This window comes from Limulus polyphemus, unplaced genomic scaffold, assembly GCF_000517525.1.
Source record: "Limulus polyphemus unplaced genomic scaffold, Limulus_polyphemus-2.1.2 Scaffold1087, whole genome shotgun sequence".
NCBI lineage: Eukaryota > Metazoa > Arthropoda > Merostomata > Xiphosura > Limulidae > Limulus > Limulus polyphemus.
This window is the reverse complement of record NW_013666697.1, coordinates 112,057-121,913: the sequence shown is the minus strand read 5'-3', so window position 1 is coordinate 121,913 and position 9,857 is coordinate 112,057. Positions and strand designations below refer to the sequence as shown.

Sequence of the window (9,857 nt, the reverse complement as noted above, 5' to 3'; positions counted from 1 at the left end):
TCCTTCCTCTAACAAAATCTGACAATTCGAGAGAACCTTGAGTTCTAGGCATGTTGTAGCACAAGATAACTAGTGTGCGGACCATTTTCATTTATATAGTGCACTGTGAACACAAATTAGTTAGCATAAATCAGTTAAATGACAAAAAATTAGGTGTATATTTACTTGTGACCACTCAGTGTATGTATTATCATTGATACTCTGTGGTAGAGGACCAAGCTCATCGACATCAACTCTTTCAAGTGATGTTCCAACATAATATTGATGTAGTTGCCCATGCTGTTTCTTTCATGGACCTTTACATTCACAGTATTTACACCAATTCTCTACGAATCCCCACCACCCAACACAGTAGAAATGCTCTCGTGTTCTCTCTTAGTAGTGCCTTCTTAACATCTAAGTGTCCAGCTATTAGAAGGTTTGGAAATAACGGAGTGCTGCAGAATGTAGATACTCTAAGTACCAAATGTAATCGCTGTTTTTGTCCACTGGTATCTTTCCATTTTTGGCATAACAATTATTCTTGTAAGCATAATGAATCCTGTTGTGTTCAATACATCTTTGTCTTTAGGCTATATGGTGAGATTGTTTGCCATAGAGGATTTTCTGCACTTTTCTTGATCCACTAAATAATTGGTTTCAAACTCGCAACTTTTTTCTGCTGGGTGTTGGACTATTTTAGTTCTTCATCATCTATTGTGTATGTCACATCTTGGATTGTATTTTGTTTTACATTCGTTTGTCTTCTTTACTATCGCGTGATTCCCGCTTTTCACTATGTTTACATCCCTCATTCATTTTGAGATAATATGTTAGCATTTCCATGGCTCTGTCTAGGTTAATGCATGATTTTAAAGTTGTATTCCTGGAGTGTTTGGGGTCATTTTATTATATGGCCTTCTGGATTGTGAAAATTCACAAGCTTCTTCAATGCTGCATGATCTATCGTTAGTATAACCTTTTGACCTTATAGATAATGATGGAAATGACTTAGGGTTCAAATAACATTAAGTAGCTCTTTTCAAAATGTACGATACCTCCTTTCTGTGGCATCCACCGTTTTTCTATAGTAAGTAATCACATGTTGTTATTTTTTCATGTTGTACTTGTGATAACACTGATCTCACTACAAAATCACTAACATCTAACTAAAATGAGTAGATCTTTAAGATTTGAATATGTTAATATAGGAGTAGTAGGTAATTCTGTCTAGAGCTTTTTAATGCTTATTCACAATCAGCAGTCCAACAAAACTTATTTGGTTTTGCAAATAATTTGTAAGGAGGACCAGCTTTGTCAGCAAATGATTTTACAACATGACGATAGTAAGAAAGAAAAGTCCAAGAAAAACCCATCTCTTGCAGGTTCTTTGATGTTGGCCAATTATGGACAGAGTGAGACATCGATGGGTTTGTAAACACTCAATCTCTGTCCCAGGAAGTCACCCACTGATGGAATAATTCACACTTCTTGAGATTCAGGTTAAGGTTCTAACTTCTAAACAAATCCAAAACTTTCCTTAGCCCATCATAAACATTATCAGATGTCTTCCCATGTGCGATTACATCATCCAGGTAGAAGTAGAATGTTCTAGGGTAGTTCGAAGAAAGCATACTTCACTAGTCGTTGAAATTTAGAAGGTGAATTACATAAACCAAATGGTAACACAACCAGTTGCCACAATTCATTTCCTGCATTAAAATGTTTTCTCTTTACTTGGTTTATCAACTTGTGTTTGTCAATATTTGCTTTTAAGATCTGAAGTTGAAAACCATTTTGATACAGACAGAGCATCCAAAGTAGAGTCAATCCTTGGGTAAACAGCCTTCTTTTTGATTTAATTCATCTTCCGATCCGATAGTCCATGCACAAACTTGTGGATCCATTCTTCTTCTTCTTCACAAGTACAGTAGGTTATGCTCAAAGGCTTGAACTAGTACTCTCTTTTATCACTCCTTGTTACTTCATGAGTTACTCTCATTGAAAGTCTCAGCTTTTTTTTGCAAATGGGAATCATTTGGCTAACTGACGTATATCGGGACAGTATCTCCAGTATCAATTTGTAAAATATATTATTTGCCGAGCCGATCCTAAGTCATGAGGTCCACTGGAGAAGGTATATTGATATTCTGTGAGTAATTCATATAATCTATGGCAGTGGTCCTCAAACGTTTCAGTCTTGTGTACCACTTCTGTTTAATTTTAAAAATTACAAATCCAGGACAAAGTTTTTTTAAAAAAGATACAAAAACCAGTAACAAATATTAATATTTTTAACACAAATCCATTAATGCGAAGGATGCGATTGTTTTCTGGCACGAGTGAAGGATATGTGGTACCATTTCTGTCAATTTTAAGGGAAGAAAATACTGGCGAGTCTATGCAAGTATAGGGTGAGTCTATAAGTGAGGAGAGTAGTATGTATATGTACGTGGAAAGAACAGATAGGGCTAATTATAAATTTTATGAATTTTTAGGTTAATTGTGTCGTATACCACCGACATTAGCTCCATGTACCACAGTTTGAGAATCCCTGTTCTATGGCATTGATTAGCAACAAGTCTGACGCAGCTACAGTTGGACATCTCTTATAAGTGAGGTGGTAAGCTGATCTTTTGTGAGGATTTGATATCATACTTCATACATCTTGCTTTGAAGGTGACTACTTCTTATGTTCTCTGCTATGGAAGTAACATCTGTAGAGTTACACATCTCGCAGTGCCCCATCAAACTTCACCCGAATTTTATGGTTCACTGTGTCCAGTGTCCTAATGATGACATCTCTATTTTTCGGATTCACGAGAGTTCTTGCAATCATTATTCTATCAGGACACACTGAAATGTTTGGTTCTATCACAGCCCAGTCACTAGATTTACATTTTTTTCTATTAAGTATTAGTACTAGTATTTTACTTCTTGGTGGTACAATGACTGTTTTTCTTTGTCACTGGAAGTTCAATCTCTGGTGCAGTAATTGTCATTTCCTTTTCAAAGACTGTGAAGCTTTTTGAAACCAGCCCAAATTCTCATTCATGTCTGTATATGCAGGCAGTTCTCAAAATGCACTTTTCTTTGATGTTAATCACCCACATGTCATAAGGTGTGAAAAAGCATCCCACAGTAAGTGTAACTTCCAACTCCTCTCGTAATGAAACTTTATGGCCACTTGCTGTTTGTATCACTTCATCTTCCTTCATCATTGCAGGAAGTAATTTCCCACCTTATGTTATCAAAGTGGGTAGAACTATTATAAATGTAGAACCAATGTCAATCAGCACACTACAAGGCTTCCCATTAATAAACCCGTGGATTGGTTTTTCATTTTAAAGTGAAATTATTATTTCATTTGAGGCAAATGGGGTAATCTAACCTAATTTTCATATTCTTCTCATTTATGGCATCTATAGATTGGTCACGTGCCAAGAATCCACCATTTCGCGTGGAGCATGTGGGTAAAATTTGGCAAACCTTCTGCAAGTTTAGCTGAGGTCTCTTCTTCGGTTCCCTGTTCCAGAAATTTGCTCTGGATACTTCCTGTTGGATAAGACAGCTACCATTGTTTGATAGTTGTTATGGCTCTCAGCTGGAAAGTTACTTAGTGTTGTCAAAGATAATATTTTTGAATGGGTAGCAAGATTTATAGCTTGTTGTTCACTATTCCAATATTCACTCTGAAAATGAGTCTGGTATGCTTTCCATGGTATCTTTCCATCATAGTTCATTGGCTTTTCGATTGGCCAATGTTATTGGACTGGCCAGCTAAATTCGGAAACTTTATTTGGCATGGCTGGAGTAGTCCAGGAATGCCTTGCAGTAACAGATAGAACAACCATAGTGGTAACAGGTATACACTAAATAGATTCACCTATTTTAGATTTTGTAGCAAATGGTGTTTTTGGTTGGAATTTTTGGGTAGATGCAGTAAGAGGTGTGGTAGGTTTAATCTTTGTATATATATAATTCGCTGTGTTTATTCTGCCACCTTATATTCTTTACTACTACATTTATCTTGCTGTTATAATTTTCCATACTTCATAAATGTTTTTCTGTACCTGCTTTTGACTTTGTTGATGTCCTTTTGTACTTCTACAATCTTGTTATTGTAATACCTCTGTACATCTTCAATGGCGTCATCGATCTTGCCTTCAGTCAGATTTATTTTTTATTTTAATTCTCCTTTAAGTTTTAACTCCTTTTTAAATACCTATCCTTTCCTCTTTGTCTTCTTTTGACTTTCTATCTCATTCTTCTAATTTTCTGTTTCTAAACCTTTGTTCTTCTTTTAATTTTCTATACAATTCTTCTTGATCTTTTAATTTTCTACACAACTCTTCTTGATCCTGTTTTACCTGTTTCATTAATTCCAATAAATCTCCAATATCTCCTTATGAGGTCATCTCGAAAGTTAAAGTTTACTCAATGTTTTATGTAATTTTCACCAAAATAATACCATTTCTGGCACTAGTGTTATAACATATTTTATCATTGGGCTGGTTATTTTGGATTATTTGGTAAAAAAAAGTTCAAATCCAGTTCGCGTAATGATAACGAATTAGCTTATTGCTTCTTTAAGATTTGATACAGACTACTTTCACTTTTACCAAGTTGTATATCTAAAATCAGAAATAACACTTTCAATTTCAAAATAATGTTTTTGCTAATAGACTTATTAAATTAATATGTTACAAACAGTGCAAACACTGAATATAACCGCTCACACATTAACTTCTCTGAATTCTCATTCACCACTCTACTGAATAGTTTACAGAACTCTTAATTACTGAACTGAATTAACTGACTGTTTTCTAATATTTATATTGACGCATTCATGCTTATATATTATTTTAAATTACTAGATTTTTGACGTCATTGTTATTGTGAACTTTCTAAGTATACTAGGACTATTTTTAGGAAATTATTTGATCGTAACATCGTGCGCCCTCTAAATGACATCTAAATTAAAACAAATGAAAATTTAGTTTCCAACAGTAATTTATAAAAATATCTTTAAAATTATGAATCCATGATAATTTTAAGGTTAAGCAGATGGTTTATTCATGGTGAAATGTTCATAAACGAAAGGTTATATTTAACAAAAATGATAATCATTGTTATCTTCTATTTTCGAATATTAATAGAAAAATAATGTTAAAAAGCTGAATTTTTCTTCAAAACACCGAGACTCAACTTCACTTGTACAGTAGTTGTATTAAATTTTGAACGTTTATATAATGTCTGCCTAAGCAATGTATTTTCTGGTTTAAATAGCATATTTGCTTGCTCTCGACATGTAAAGTTTATTTTTGAAGACAAAAAATAATTATTTATATTGCCAGACTAAACAGTATGAGTTACAGACATGATGGGGAAAAAAATATTCGTGATTGTTCTTTGTTTACTCTAACCCCGCACCCCCCCCTTTTTTTTTTTGCAGCAGTACATGAAAAAAAGCAAATGTGAAGGTCAAGGCTTGATGGGATGCTTTCGTTAAGTTCTACACTTCTGAAATGAACTTTAAGTGAGACTTGAATACCGTATTATTTCTTGTTCCAAAAATACTCCATTCCCTCTTCCACATATGCACAGTAACCTAAAATATCTTTATAAATACATTCAGTGTGTTTTTTGTGAAGCTGCATATCTTGTTATAAAAATTTAGTCCTACTTTTGTTAATCAGTGCGAAGAAATAATAAATCGGAACTATTTTCAGCAGAGAAAAAAATCATAAGATAAGTGAACTTAAAAGATTTAGATTGCAAAATATCTTGCTTCATTAATGAATCTTGCAGGCTTTTTTTTAGTTTATAAATGTTAAAAAAGTTGTTCACTTGCTGAACACAAAGAAACACAATTGGTTCTTTGCGCTGTGTTCACCGAGAAGAATTGAGCTGCGGATTTTAAGAGTTATAAACTTCAAACTTATCGCTGAGCTATAGAGGAATAAATAACTTAGACAGATTAAACAATAATTTAGAAAAATAAATATAAAGTTTTAGATTTACAAATAACCTTTTGAGAGAATATCAAAACCTGAAAAATAAGTTCTTCTATAAAGCTTCCATCAATATTAACAAAAATAGATATCACACTCAAATGTACTTCATACAGATAAATATAATAATTGTTAATCTATCCAGACTGTGAACTCGATGATTCAGAGTTCGCATCCCGTTTCTAGCAAAAAAAAACAAAAAAAAAACTAGATACTAATGAGATAATTTATATTTAACTGAAAAAGTATAGAACATAAAAGAAAGACCAACAACATGTAGTTTTGAGACTATTGTTTGTTTTGAATTTCGCGCAAAGCTACACGAGGGCTATCTGTGCTAGCCGTCCCTAATTGAGCAGTGTAAGACTAGAGGGAAGGCAGCTAGTCATCACCACTCACCGCCAACTCTTGGGCTACTCTTTTACCAACGAATAGTGGGATTGACCGCACATTATAACGCCCTGGCGACTATACTTCCAGAAACTTTCACTGGACCAGTTGTAATCCGTAAAAATACACAGCAGCATTTCTGTTATGGTGAGAGTTGTCATTTCGGCAACTGATGGTCCAAATTGGTGGTATATGAATGGGCAGTCGCTGTTGCTTGATACATCACAATTCTTGAGTAAGGCCTTCAACCTGTCTATGCCAGTGACATGTTTACCAAGCAAGACAGTGCTTTCGTGTAAGATGGGGCTCCTGCGCAAAGTGATGGCTTGTGCACACTTTAGTGAGATCTGCTGCTTATATAGAGGTTAAACACGTTATATTAAAACGATTTTCGAGCCTTACCACGTCATTACAATCACTGTTGCCACTTCCATTCATGATGGCCGTGCTTCTTGACAATAGCCCTGAAACATAGTTTCTATTGAAAAAGGCTCCATTGTAAGGCCACCATTTTTAAATAATACACTTCCTCCCAGCATGCTTTTTAGTGCACGAGGATGACGATTTACTAGTGCCGTTTTTAGAGTTTGATCGCACAGAAATTCACAAGTGCTGTATATGGCAACTTAATCAATATATCTTTACATGTAACATCATGCAAATTCCGTTTCATTCTCCAGCTGGTTGAACAGATTTGTCGTGGAAGTAACTTGTGCATAGTGACTTATATTTCTTTTTCAGATGGAGATCACTCTTGATTATGTTGCGTACTGTTGCCTGGGTCTGTTACAAGACACTACATTTTATTAACCACAGCTGGGGTACGTCTTGTTGCTGGACTCTTTCTGCATGGTCCTGATGTCTCAAGTTTATCCATAATCATTTGTTTTCCAATACCATTAAGTACAAGATATATCGTCATCTTGTAAATTCTAAATCCCCGATCTGAATATACCTTTGTAATGTAAGTGTATGAATATTTTGCATCAGAAAGGGCTGTTACATGCCCTTTTCCAAAGCTGTCAATGTTCGATGGCATCACACTACCTAGGAAACACCAAAAAGTGTTTAAATGTTAGCTCTGATACATCCCATTCTACCGCTACTTTATATCGCTGTGGTTGTCTCGTGGCTTGCTGATTTGCTTATTCGAAATCATTTTGATATAGCTTAATGAAACCTATGATATCATAATATCTTTATTCATTCAATTTAACATCTTACTATAATTTCTCTACTTAGTTGCAAGTTCTAGAAGAACAAATTGAGGTTATGCTTAATCTTGGGCTGAGCCAATACTGCCCTTAGAAACCATCACAAAGATTCATAAGAGTGACATAAGAATTGACTATTTTTATCCATGGTTGATTAACTGGATAATTCGGTAAGTTTGTCTTAGTGTGACTTACAGCATCTTGGTTACATCTGGATATAGAGACATCAGAAATTCTAGTGACGTGAATGCTGTGGCATCTGGGAAACCCTAGTGAAGCTCGACACTGTGATATTGTTCTGGGAAAGTTAATTATTTTTCAGTTTGATTTAAGTACACAATGGGCTATCTATGTTCTACCCAGTGCAGGTATCGAAACTCGATTTTTAGCGTCGTAAGCCTGCAGACTTACCACTGAGTAACTGGGGGGCTTCTTGGTCAGAATAGCTTTAGTGTTTGTTTAGGGAAGATGTAGTCATAAATGAATTGCCTAGGTATTGATATCATGAAGTTATTCTTCAGATTTCACTCTGTTCTAAAACTGTTACGAAGAAAAACTTACTCTGTTAAAAAGATTGATTATATATTTTTCCTGCTACAAAAAACAAAATGCTCCCACTGATACAGCGGTATGTCTGCGGAGTTATAACGCTAGAAACCAGGTTTCGAGACCCGTGATGGGCAGAGCACAGGTAGTCCATTGTGTAGCTTTATGCTTAATGACAAACAAACAAGCTACAAAAATCACACATCCGTTTCATTTGCTGTATTTTTATGATTTTTCGTTGTTTATTTGTTTATTGAACTTCGCCCAAAGCTACGCGAAGGCTATTTGCGCTAGCAGTCCCAAATTTGGATATTAGAGGGAAGGCAGCTAGTCAACATATCCACCGCCAACTATTAGGTTACTCTTTTACCAACGTATAATTGGATTGACCATCACAGCTTAAAGAGCGAACACGTTCGATGACAGGATTCGAACCCGCAACCAGCAGATTGTGGGTTGAGTGCTCTAACCATCAAGCAATATTACGATTTTTAATTTGTTTGATATTTTTTATTACGAAGATTGTTTTATAATGTCAGCTTAGTATATGGATTTAGGAATGATCTAAATATTTTAAGTTGGCCTAAGATCATGAGACATTGTGATTACAGCCGAGAATATCGCTAGGGTATCCAAATGATGAAACGCTGCATTCCAATTATCATAAGATTTTATATTATATAACTATGTACTCCCAGTTAGACCAGCATATGAAATTAGCTATATTATTTACCGGGTTAATTCTTACTCTTCTGGTCTATATAGGCAGCTAGCTTGCTTTGATCAGAGGTTAATGATAATTGTGGTCTAATAGTTTATTTATTGATTTGGTTTTAAGTTTATCCCACAATACCATGAGTTTATATTCGTTTAAGAACAAACTTTTCTGCAGAAATAACCTAAGAATTAAAGACCATAAAACTACACTAACAAGATAAGTATAGTTTCAGAAATGAGTTGAAAGATAAATCAGTAACAAAAACCTTTACGAAACAAGAAAGGTCTCTTCACCATTTTATGTAGTTTTTTTTATCGAGTATGCGACTTTCCGAAATATATTTGAATAAAGAATTCAGAATTTTCGTGCAAAGCTACACTAGCCGTTCCTAATTTTGAACTGAAAAACTAGAGGGAAGGCAGCTAGCTAATAGCAACACTATCAGATCTTGAGATGTTCTTGTCTTACCAAAATGTGGGATTTGACCGCCACTTTTATAGCCCACCCACGGCCCCAAAGTGCGGGCAGTGAACAGTGAACCCTCGGATTCACAGTTCAAGCACACAGTCCAATTAGCCCAACCACTGAACAAGTATGAAACAATTTAAATATATATGTAGTTTTCTACTAGTGATTTAATTAAAGCAATCATTTGTTATAATATTCTATTTTAGTTGTATTAATTAAACCATAATAATGACATGGTGGGCATGAAAACTATTTCAATATCGAAAAAAAAATGTAATGACAGTTTCTTGTTTTGCAAAAATTAATAAATTAGTTTTATGTGTAAATGAAACATAATTCCAACAAGAAAATAAAAACAAAAGCTAATTATTGAAACATGAAGCTAGACTTAAGTGGGAGGTTCTGTTATAGACGCTGAGTATGCTGTTTCTATTTCAGATTGCATCAGAAGTTTTTAACAGTTGCGAGAAAAGAACTATCCGTGGTGGGTGTTTGTGGGGCTGAGTTGTTGAAGGTCAAATTGTTTGC

General features: G+C 34.7%; 1 long non-coding RNA gene across 1 annotated transcript in view; it reads left to right on the top strand.

Moving 5' to 3' along the window:
* LOC111086426 overlaps positions 1 to 5,690 on the top strand; it is a 10,932-nt gene extending 5,242 nt beyond the window's left edge. The window contains exon 3 of the long non-coding RNA XR_002611136.1: positions 5,435 to 5,690. This is a non-coding gene — a long non-coding RNA (uncharacterized LOC111086426). The remainder of the gene's footprint in view (positions 1 to 5,434) is intronic.
* The last annotated feature ends 4,167 nt before the right edge of the window (positions 5,691 to 9,857 follow it).